The following is a 9,473-nucleotide window of genomic DNA, read 5'->3' on the forward strand; positions in this document are numbered from 1 at the left end:
ACTGAGAAGGGGGAGAGCGGCCATCTTGGTACACCCCACACCCCTCCATAGTAAGGATACACTGAGAAGGGGGAGAGCGGACATCTTGGTACACCCCGCACTCCTCCATAGTAAGGATACAGTGAGAAGGGGGAGAGCGGACATCTTGGTACACCCCGCACTCCTCCATAGTAAGGATACACTGAGAAGGGGGAGAGCGGACATCTTGGTACACCCCGCACTCCTCCATAGTAAGGATACAGTGAGAAGGAAGAGAGCGGACATCTTGGTACACCCCACACTCCTCCATAGTAAGGATACAGTGAGAAGGGGAGAGCGGACATCTTGGTACACCCCGCACTCCTCCATAGTAAGGATACAGTGAGAAGGGGGAGAGCGGACATCTTGGTACACCCCGCACTCCTCCGTAGTAAGGATACAGTGAGAAGGGGGAGAGCGGACATCTTGGTACACCCCACACTCCTCCATAGTAAGGATACAGTGAGAAGGGGAGAGCGGACATCTTGGTACACCCCGCACTCCTCCGTAGTAAGGATACAGTGAGAAGGGGGAGAGCGGACATCTTGGTACACCCCGCACTCCTCCATAGTAATGATACACTGAGAAGAGGGAGAGCGGACATCTTGCTACACCCCGCACTCCTCCATAGTAAGGATACAGTGAGAAGGGGAGAGCGGCCATCTTGGTACACCCCGCAGTCCTCCATAGTAAGGATACAGAGAGAAGGGGGAGAGCGGCCATCTTGGTACACCCACCGGAGTTTTGCATTTTACACTTACATATCTAACAGTAAAGTGAGTTTCTATAATGAAATCCGTCTGACTGTTATGATGTTGAATTTTAAAAGCAGCGGAAAGCCTTCTCATCTCACAGGTTTGCTAATCTGACAGACGTTCCCCTCCCGGATTCCGGATACTAATGTTCTCCTTCCCTCCATTACTCCCACCTTCTCCTCGGAGAACACGGGGGTGGGGGAGGGGCCCTTGTTGTCTCTCAACATAGAACAATGGGACTTTGTAAAGGGTGGGGGGAGGGGGGGCACATTGTGCCATGAAAGGCCGATGACCTGGTCTGGGTACGGGAAAGGAGGGGGCGCTATCCTCCCCTTCCTGCCCCCCCCCCCCCCCGGGTTATATGACTGGGTGAGGGTCTGGTTGGAATATTATGGGGAACCCCCATACTCGGGGGGGGGTCATATTAGTGCATTGCAGATTTATAAACCATCCCGATACTGGCTTATGTCATAAATATGTCATTATAATAATATAATATGTAACTTCATGTGAATATGTAAATTTATATAAATATATAATAATATAAAATATATAATAATATAGATGTTTTAATGTTATAACATAAATATAAATATTAAAATAAATACATTTGTAAATGAAAGTAATATGTAAATAATATATATATATATATATATATATATATATATATATATATATATATACTGTATTTGTTAATATGTTATAACATAAATATAAATATGTAAATGAATGTAATATGTAAATGAATATAAATATGTTATAATATATATATTATATTTCTTAATATCTTATAACATGAATATAAATATTAAAATAAATAAATATGTTAATTAATGTAATATGTAAATTTGTGTAATATGTAAATGAATATAAATATGTTATAATATATATATATATTATATTTGTTAATATGTTATAACATAAATATAAATATAAAAATAAATACATTTGTAAATTAAAGTAATATGTAAATTAATATAAATATGTTATAATATATATATATATATATATATATATATATATATATATATATATATATATATATATATATATATATATATATATATATATACTGTATTTGTTAATATGTTATAACATAAATATTGAAATAAATAAATATGTAAATGAATGTAATATGTAAATATGTAAATGAATATAAATATGTTATAATATATATATATTATATTTCTTAATATCTTATAACATAAATATAAATATAAATATTAAAATAAATAAATATGTAAATTTGTGTAATATGTAAATGAATATAAATATGATATAAAATACAGTATATGTTATAACATAAATATAAATATTAAAATAAATAAATCTGTAAATTAATGTAATATGTAAATATGTAATTAGACCGCTGACGACAACGAGCCGCGCACATAATTATGTCATCATAATTACAGATTTCTTCGTATCATTTTTACACGCTGCGTAATTTTTTTTGCACCAAATATGTTTTGCCCCAATTTTTTTTGTTGCCCCAATATTGAATATTCAGCTGTAGCTTTCCCAGAAGCCAGTCTGCGCTGTTTGGGGGGCGAAAGGCCATTTTCCTGGAACACGAAGGAAGAAGCGTAAATGGGAGCGAGGAGTCAGCGACGTCGGCTGCAGTTCTGGTGATCACCACTGGGCGGAGCCAGCGAGGAATGGAACGCAGAGACAGGAAGAAGGATCCTGGAACGCAGAGATCTTCCTTTCTGGAAGGGAGGAAGTCATCGCTGGACCTGGAAGGAGAAGGTAACAATGTATATAAATATCTGCTGAGATTTCTCCCATCACAGCCCGCAAATTATCCCACGCAATGTCACATCGCCGGGGCGGAGATCCTCTGTACACAGCGAGCGTCTTCACATACATAGACGGAGCGCAAAACATTCACACACTGCGATCGGCAGATCTAGGGCGCATTCACACCGGGGCGGAGATCCGCTGTACACAGCGAGCGTCTTCACATATACAGACGGAGCGCAAAACATTCACACACTGCGATCGGCAGATCTAGGGCGCATTCACACCGGGGCGGAGATCCGCTGTACACAGCGCGCGTCTTCACATATACAGACGGAGCGCAAAACATTCACACACTGCGATCGGCAGATCTAGGGCGCATTCACACCGGGGCGGAGATCCGCTGTACACAGCGAGCGTCTTCACATATACAGACGGAGCGCAAAACATTCACACACTGCGATCGGCAGATCTAGGGCGCATTCACACCGGGGCGGAGATCCGCTGTACACAGCGAGCGTCTTCACATCTATAGACGGAGCGCAAAACATTCACACACTGCGATCGGCAGATCTAGGGCGCATTCACACCGGGGCGGAGATCCGCTGTACACAGCGAGCGTCTTCACATCTATAGACGGAGCGCAAAACATTCACACACTGCGATCGGCAGATCTAGGGCGCATTCACACCGGGGCGGAGATCCGCTGTACACAGCGAGCGTCTTCACATATACAGACGTAGCGCAAAACATTCACACACTGCGATCGGCAGATCTAGGGCGCATTCACACCGGGGCGGAGATCCGCTGTACACAGCGAGCGTCTTCACATATACAGACGGAGCGCAAAACATTCACACACTGCGATCGGCAGATCTAGGGCGCATTCACACCGGGGCGGAGATCCGCTGTACACAGCGAGCGTCTTCACATCTATAGACGGAGCGCAAAACATTCACACACTGCGATCGGCAGATCTAGGGCGCATTCACACCGGGGCGGAGATCCGCTGTACACAGCGATCGTCTTCACATATACAGACGGAGCGCAAAACATTCACACACTGCGATCGGCAGATCTAGGGCGCAATCACACCGGGGCGGAGATCCACTGTACACAGCGAGCGTCTTCACATATACAGACGGAGCGCAAAACATTCACACACTGCGATCGGCAGATCTAGGGTGCATTCACACCGGGGCGGAGATCCGCTGTACACAGCGAGCGTCATCACATACATAGACGGAGCGCAAAACATTCACACACTGCGATCGGCAGATCTAGGAGTCATTCACACCGGGGCGGAGATCCGCTGTACACAGCGAGCGTCTTCACATATACAGACGGAGCGCAAAACATTCACACACTGCGATCGGCAGATCTAGGGCGCAATCACACCGGGGCGGAGATCCACTGTACACAGCGAGCGTCTTCACATCTATAGACGGAGCGCAAAACATTCACACACTGTGATCGGCAGATCTAGGGCGCAATCACACCGGGGCGGAGATCCGCTGTACACAGCGAGCGTCTTCACATATACAGACGGAGCGCAAAACATTCACACACTGCGATCGGCAGATCTAGGGCGCATTCACACCGGGGCGGAGATCCGCTGTACACAGCGAGCGTCTTCACATATACAGACGGAGCGCAAAACATTCACACACTGCGATCGGCAGATCTAGGGCGCATTCACACCGGGGCGGAGATCCGCTGTACACAGCGAGCGTCTTCACATCTATAGACGGAGCGCAAAACATTCACACACTGCGATCGGCAGATCTAGGGCGCAATCACACCGGGGCGGAGATCCGCTGTACACAGCGAGCGTCTTCACATCTATAGACGGAGCGCAAAACATTCACACACTGCGATCGGCAGATCTAGGAGTCATTCACACCGGGGCGGAGATCCGCTGTACACAGCGAGCGTCTTCACATATATAGACGGAGCGCAAAACATTCACACACTGCGATCGGCAGATCTAGGGCGCATTCACACCGGGGCGGAGATCCGCTGTACACAGCGAGCGTCTTCACATCTATAGACGGAGCGCAAAACATTCACACACTGCGATCGGCAGATCTAGGAGTCATTCACACCGGGGCGGAGATCCGCTGTACACAGCGAGCGTCTTCACATATACAGACGGAGCGCAAAACATTCACACACTGCGATCGGCAGATCTAGGGCGCATTCACACCGGGGCGGAGATCCGCTGTACACAGCGAGCGTCTTCACATCTATAGACGGAGCGCAAAACATTCACACACTGCGATCGGCAGATCTAGGGCGCAATCACACCGGGGCGGAGATCCGCTGTACACAGCGAGCGTCTTCACATATACAGACGGAGCGCAAAACATTCACACACTGCGATCGGCAGATCTAGGGCGCAATCACACCGGGGCGGAGATCCGCTGTACACAGCGAGCGTCTTCACATCTATAGACGGAGCGCAAAACATTCACACACTGCGATCGGCAGATCTAGGGCGCATTCACACCGGGGCGGAGATCCGCTGTACACAGCGCGCGTCTTCACATCACACACTGCGATCGGCAGATCTAGGAGTCATTCACACCGGGGCGCGTTTTTCTGCTCCCGAGCGACACCAGTCACCCCAAGGGCAACACAGGAAACAATCGTTCACACCGCGAGGGATCGAAAAATACATTTTTATCACCAGGCACCGGAGATCGTCTGATGTGATCGTCCCGTCCCTCCCAATTGGTTATTATAATAATTAAATAAAAATACATCTTAAAAAATGAAAGGCACCTCCCCCTCACCGCCGGCGCACAGCCCCCTTTTTATCTTAAAATCCGGTGTGAACCGACCCCCGGGGGGCGTATTATAACATATGGCGGCATCAAGAAATGACGATTGTAATTGATTCATTTATTGATATGTTTAATATCATTTATATTTGTATTTGTTATTTTTACTTCTATTATTACAATTATTATTATACAGGATTTATAGAGCGCCAATGATTGGGATTGATACATTTATTTATATGATTATTATAATTTATATATTTATTATTATTATTATTATTATTATTATTATTATACAGGATTTATAGAGCGCGCCAATGATTGTGATTGATTCATTTATCTATATGATTATTATAATTTAAGGGCCAGATTCTCGTAGAATCCGCGGTGGCGTAGCGCAAGCCATTTACACCACGCCGCCGCAATTTACCGGAGCAAGTGCCGTATTCTCAAAACACTTGCTCCGTAATTTGCGGCGGCGTAGTGTAAATGGGCCGGCGTAAGGCCGCGTAATTCAAAGGGGGCGGCTTTTATTTCAATTAAGCGCGCCCCCGCGCCGTTCGTAAAAATAGCCCAGTTCGCATGCTCCAGCTCACGACGGAAAACGTCAATGAAGCCGAAGTGAGCGTCATTTACGTAAAGCCCTATTCGCGAACGACTTAGTAAAACGACGGAAAAAGACGCCGCTGTCCCGACGCCATACTTGACATGGCATACGACGGCCCTTCGTAAACTTACCCCTCATATAGCAAGGTGTAAGTTTACGCTTACGGAAACTACGCAAACGACGACGCAAAAACGTTTGGGAATCGGCGTATCAGGCTCATTTGCATAGACAAATGAGAAATCGTCGTAAACGCCACCTAGCGGCCAGCGTGGAATTGATATATTTACCCCCCCCCCCTTCTCATGTCCCCGCTCTCTGTCTGCAACAAGCTCCCTCCTGTCCTTTTTATTTCCCTTTACCTTCTTGCAATCTATGGGCCGGAATCAGATACAATGGCGTATCTGTCCGGCCCGCGTAACGTATCTCCGATACGTTACGCCGCTCTAACTTCGGGCGCGAGTTCTTTATTCACAAAGAACTTGCGCCCTTAGTTAGAGCGGCGTAGCGCATGTGTTGCGGCGCAAGGCCGCGTAATTCAAATGAGGATGTAGGGGGCGTGTTTTATTTAAATTTCCCTTGACCCCGCGTTTTTTTACGTTTTACTAGAACGGCGCCGTCCGTAAAATCTCCCAGTGTGCATTGCTCTAAATGACGTGGCAAGGACGTCATTGCTTTCGTCGTGAAAGTAAATTACGTCCAGCCGTATTCGCGAACGACTTAGGCAAACGACGTAAAAATTTCAAAACTCGGCGCGGGAACGGCGGCCATACTTAACATTAGCTACCCCTCGTATAGCAGGGGTAACTATACGCCGAAAAAAGCCGAACGCAAACGACGTAAAAAAAAAAAACGCCGGGCGGTCGGTCGGTTCTGAATCGGCGTAACTCCTCATTTGCATATTCGTCGCGTAATAATACGGAAGCGCCACCTAGCGGCCGGCCTGGAATTGCAGCCTAAGATCCGACGGTGTAAGACACTCGCAGAGGGATATCTATGCGTAACTGATTCTATGAATCAGCCGCATAGATACGACCGTCGGAACTCAGAGATACGACGGCGTATCAGGATATACGCCGTCGTATCTCTTTCTGAATCCGGCCCAGGGAAACCTGACTTGAAGAATCTGCCTCTGCCTCTCCCGCTGCCCTCTCCCATGAAGGTCGCCACTGGACTCACTCAGACCCAGTGGATGGAAAGGAGGCGGAGTCTGTGTCTCCAACCACCTGACCCACCAAACAGGAAACACTTAACCCGCAGAATCCGCCACCACTTTACTCCTTCTCTTTTCTACTCGGAAACTGACCACCTCCGTGACGAAATCTCCCCCCTGGTCTTGTGCTGACCTGGCCGCCTCCGTCTACAACACTTTCCTGGACTCACTTGCTCCTCTCAATACACAAAGTATCAGGCCCCGACCATCCCGGCAGACTGACGACACCAGAAATCTCAAGAGACATAGCCGGGCACTAGAGCGAAGTGTGGCGTAAAACCAAATCTCAAGCTACAATTTACCCCAAAACAATGTGTCCCCCTAAAATACAATTCCTGCCTCCATACTGCCAAACACACCCACTTTGTCACCCCTCATTAATACTCCGTCCTCCAGTCCTTGTCGTCTCGTCTCTACTTTCTCCACCACCAACCTTCTCTGAGCTCCTACCTTACCGACGCCAACCGTCTTCAACCCTTACAATCTGGCTTTCGCTTACTACACTCCACTGAAACTGCCCTACTAAAACCCACTAATGATCTACTAACTGCTAAAACCAATGGCCACTACTATATACTCTTACTAGTCCGTACTCGTACTCCTACTACTCCGTACTCCTACTACTCCGTACTCGTACTACTCCGTACTCTTACTACTCCGTACTCGTACTACTCCGTACTCGTACTACTCCGTACTCGTACTACTCCGTACTCGTACTACTCCGTACTCTTACTACTCCGTACTCCTACTACTCCGTACTCTTACTACTCCATACTCTTACTACTCCGTACTCGTACTACTCCGTACTCGTACTACTCCGTACTCGTACTACTCCGTACTCTTACTACTCCGTACTCTTACTACTCCGTACTCGTACTACTCAGTACTCGTACTACTCCGTACTCGTACTACTCTGTACTCGTACTACTAAACCTCTCTGCGGCCTTTGATACTGTTGACCATTCCCTCCTCCTCAATAAACTCCACTCTTTTGGCCTTCAAGACTCTGCTTTCTCCTCGCTGTCCTCCTCCTCTCCACTTCCTCTTTCTGTAGGGGTACCCCAAGGTTCTGTACTTGAACACCTTCTCTTCTCTATCTATCTATACCTCCTCCCTTGGTCAATTAATAAACTCCCATGGCTTCCGGTTCCACCTCTTTGCTGGTGACACGCAAATCTATCTCTCTCCTCCTTGTCTCCAAATATCACCCTGTGACGGTATTAGAATGATATCCCCGTCAACGTTCCCTTCTTCCCATAACGAAAATCACCCCAATATTCCACGAGGAGGAATATCCCTGGAGTCGCCCCAATAAGCCACACATGAGACCAGCTTACTGCTGGAACAAGACAGAGTTTAATGGTTTTTCTTCTCAGCTTTTTATACAGTCCAAGACATTCAAGCAACAATGAAATCTCCACCCCCCCTAATCACACACTAAGGCTAATTACTAAAACATTCCAGACAGGTCGGCACCGACCGACAATTATCATGTCTAATCACTGCACATTCCTTAAACAGCATAACAACAAACCACCTTCACACACTGAGTTTCCTAAGCAGACGTTTCGTCTGCTTCCAGTTTGACACCTATTAACACCTCTGAGCATCACTAGGTTTTTAGACAGGGTTATCACACAATTAAAGGCCTTTCAAAAGCTAGCCTTATTTAACATATTAACAGTCCTTACAGAGAGAGATGAATCACACATGAACACCTGTTACCTCTAACCCACAGCACTAAATTAGCAGGGAGAGAATTAGACTGAAGCATATAGGCAAAAAGTCCTTCACAATGGCCCCCCTTTTTCTCCCTGCTCCGGCAACTCGGTTGGACCTTTCCTGGTCCAGTAGGGGTGACGGGTTCCAAGCTTTTAGTCCGAGGTTAACTCCGTTTGGCGTGACAATCCATCGGCATTCCCGTTTTGCTTGCCTGGGCGATAATGAATCGTAAAGTCATAGGGCTGTAAGGCCAAGCTCCAGCGTAGCAAACGGGCGTTGTCCCCTGAAACCCGGTTAAGCCACACCAAGGGGTTGTGATCGGTGATGAGAGTGAAAGCCCGGCCATAAAGGTAAGGTGTGAGTTTTTTTGAGTGCCCATACCAAGGCCAAACACTCTTTTTCAATGGTGGCATAACTGACCTCCCTTGGCAACAGTTTCCAACTCAGGTATGCCACCGGGTGCTCTCCTCCATCCTCCCCGATCTGGCTTAGTACTGCCCCCAGTCCAAACATTGAAGCATCTGTGTGGACAATAAATCTTTTGTTAGGATCTGGGGTAACCAACACCGGAGCATTAACCAGAGCAGTCTTTAGGGTTTGGAAAGCCACCTCGCATTCCGGGGACCACAGGTCTTGTC

The sequence above is a fragment of the Rana temporaria genome, chromosome 8, assembly GCF_905171775.1.
Source record: "Rana temporaria chromosome 8, aRanTem1.1, whole genome shotgun sequence".
Lineage (NCBI taxonomy): Eukaryota > Metazoa > Chordata > Amphibia > Anura > Ranidae > Rana > Rana temporaria.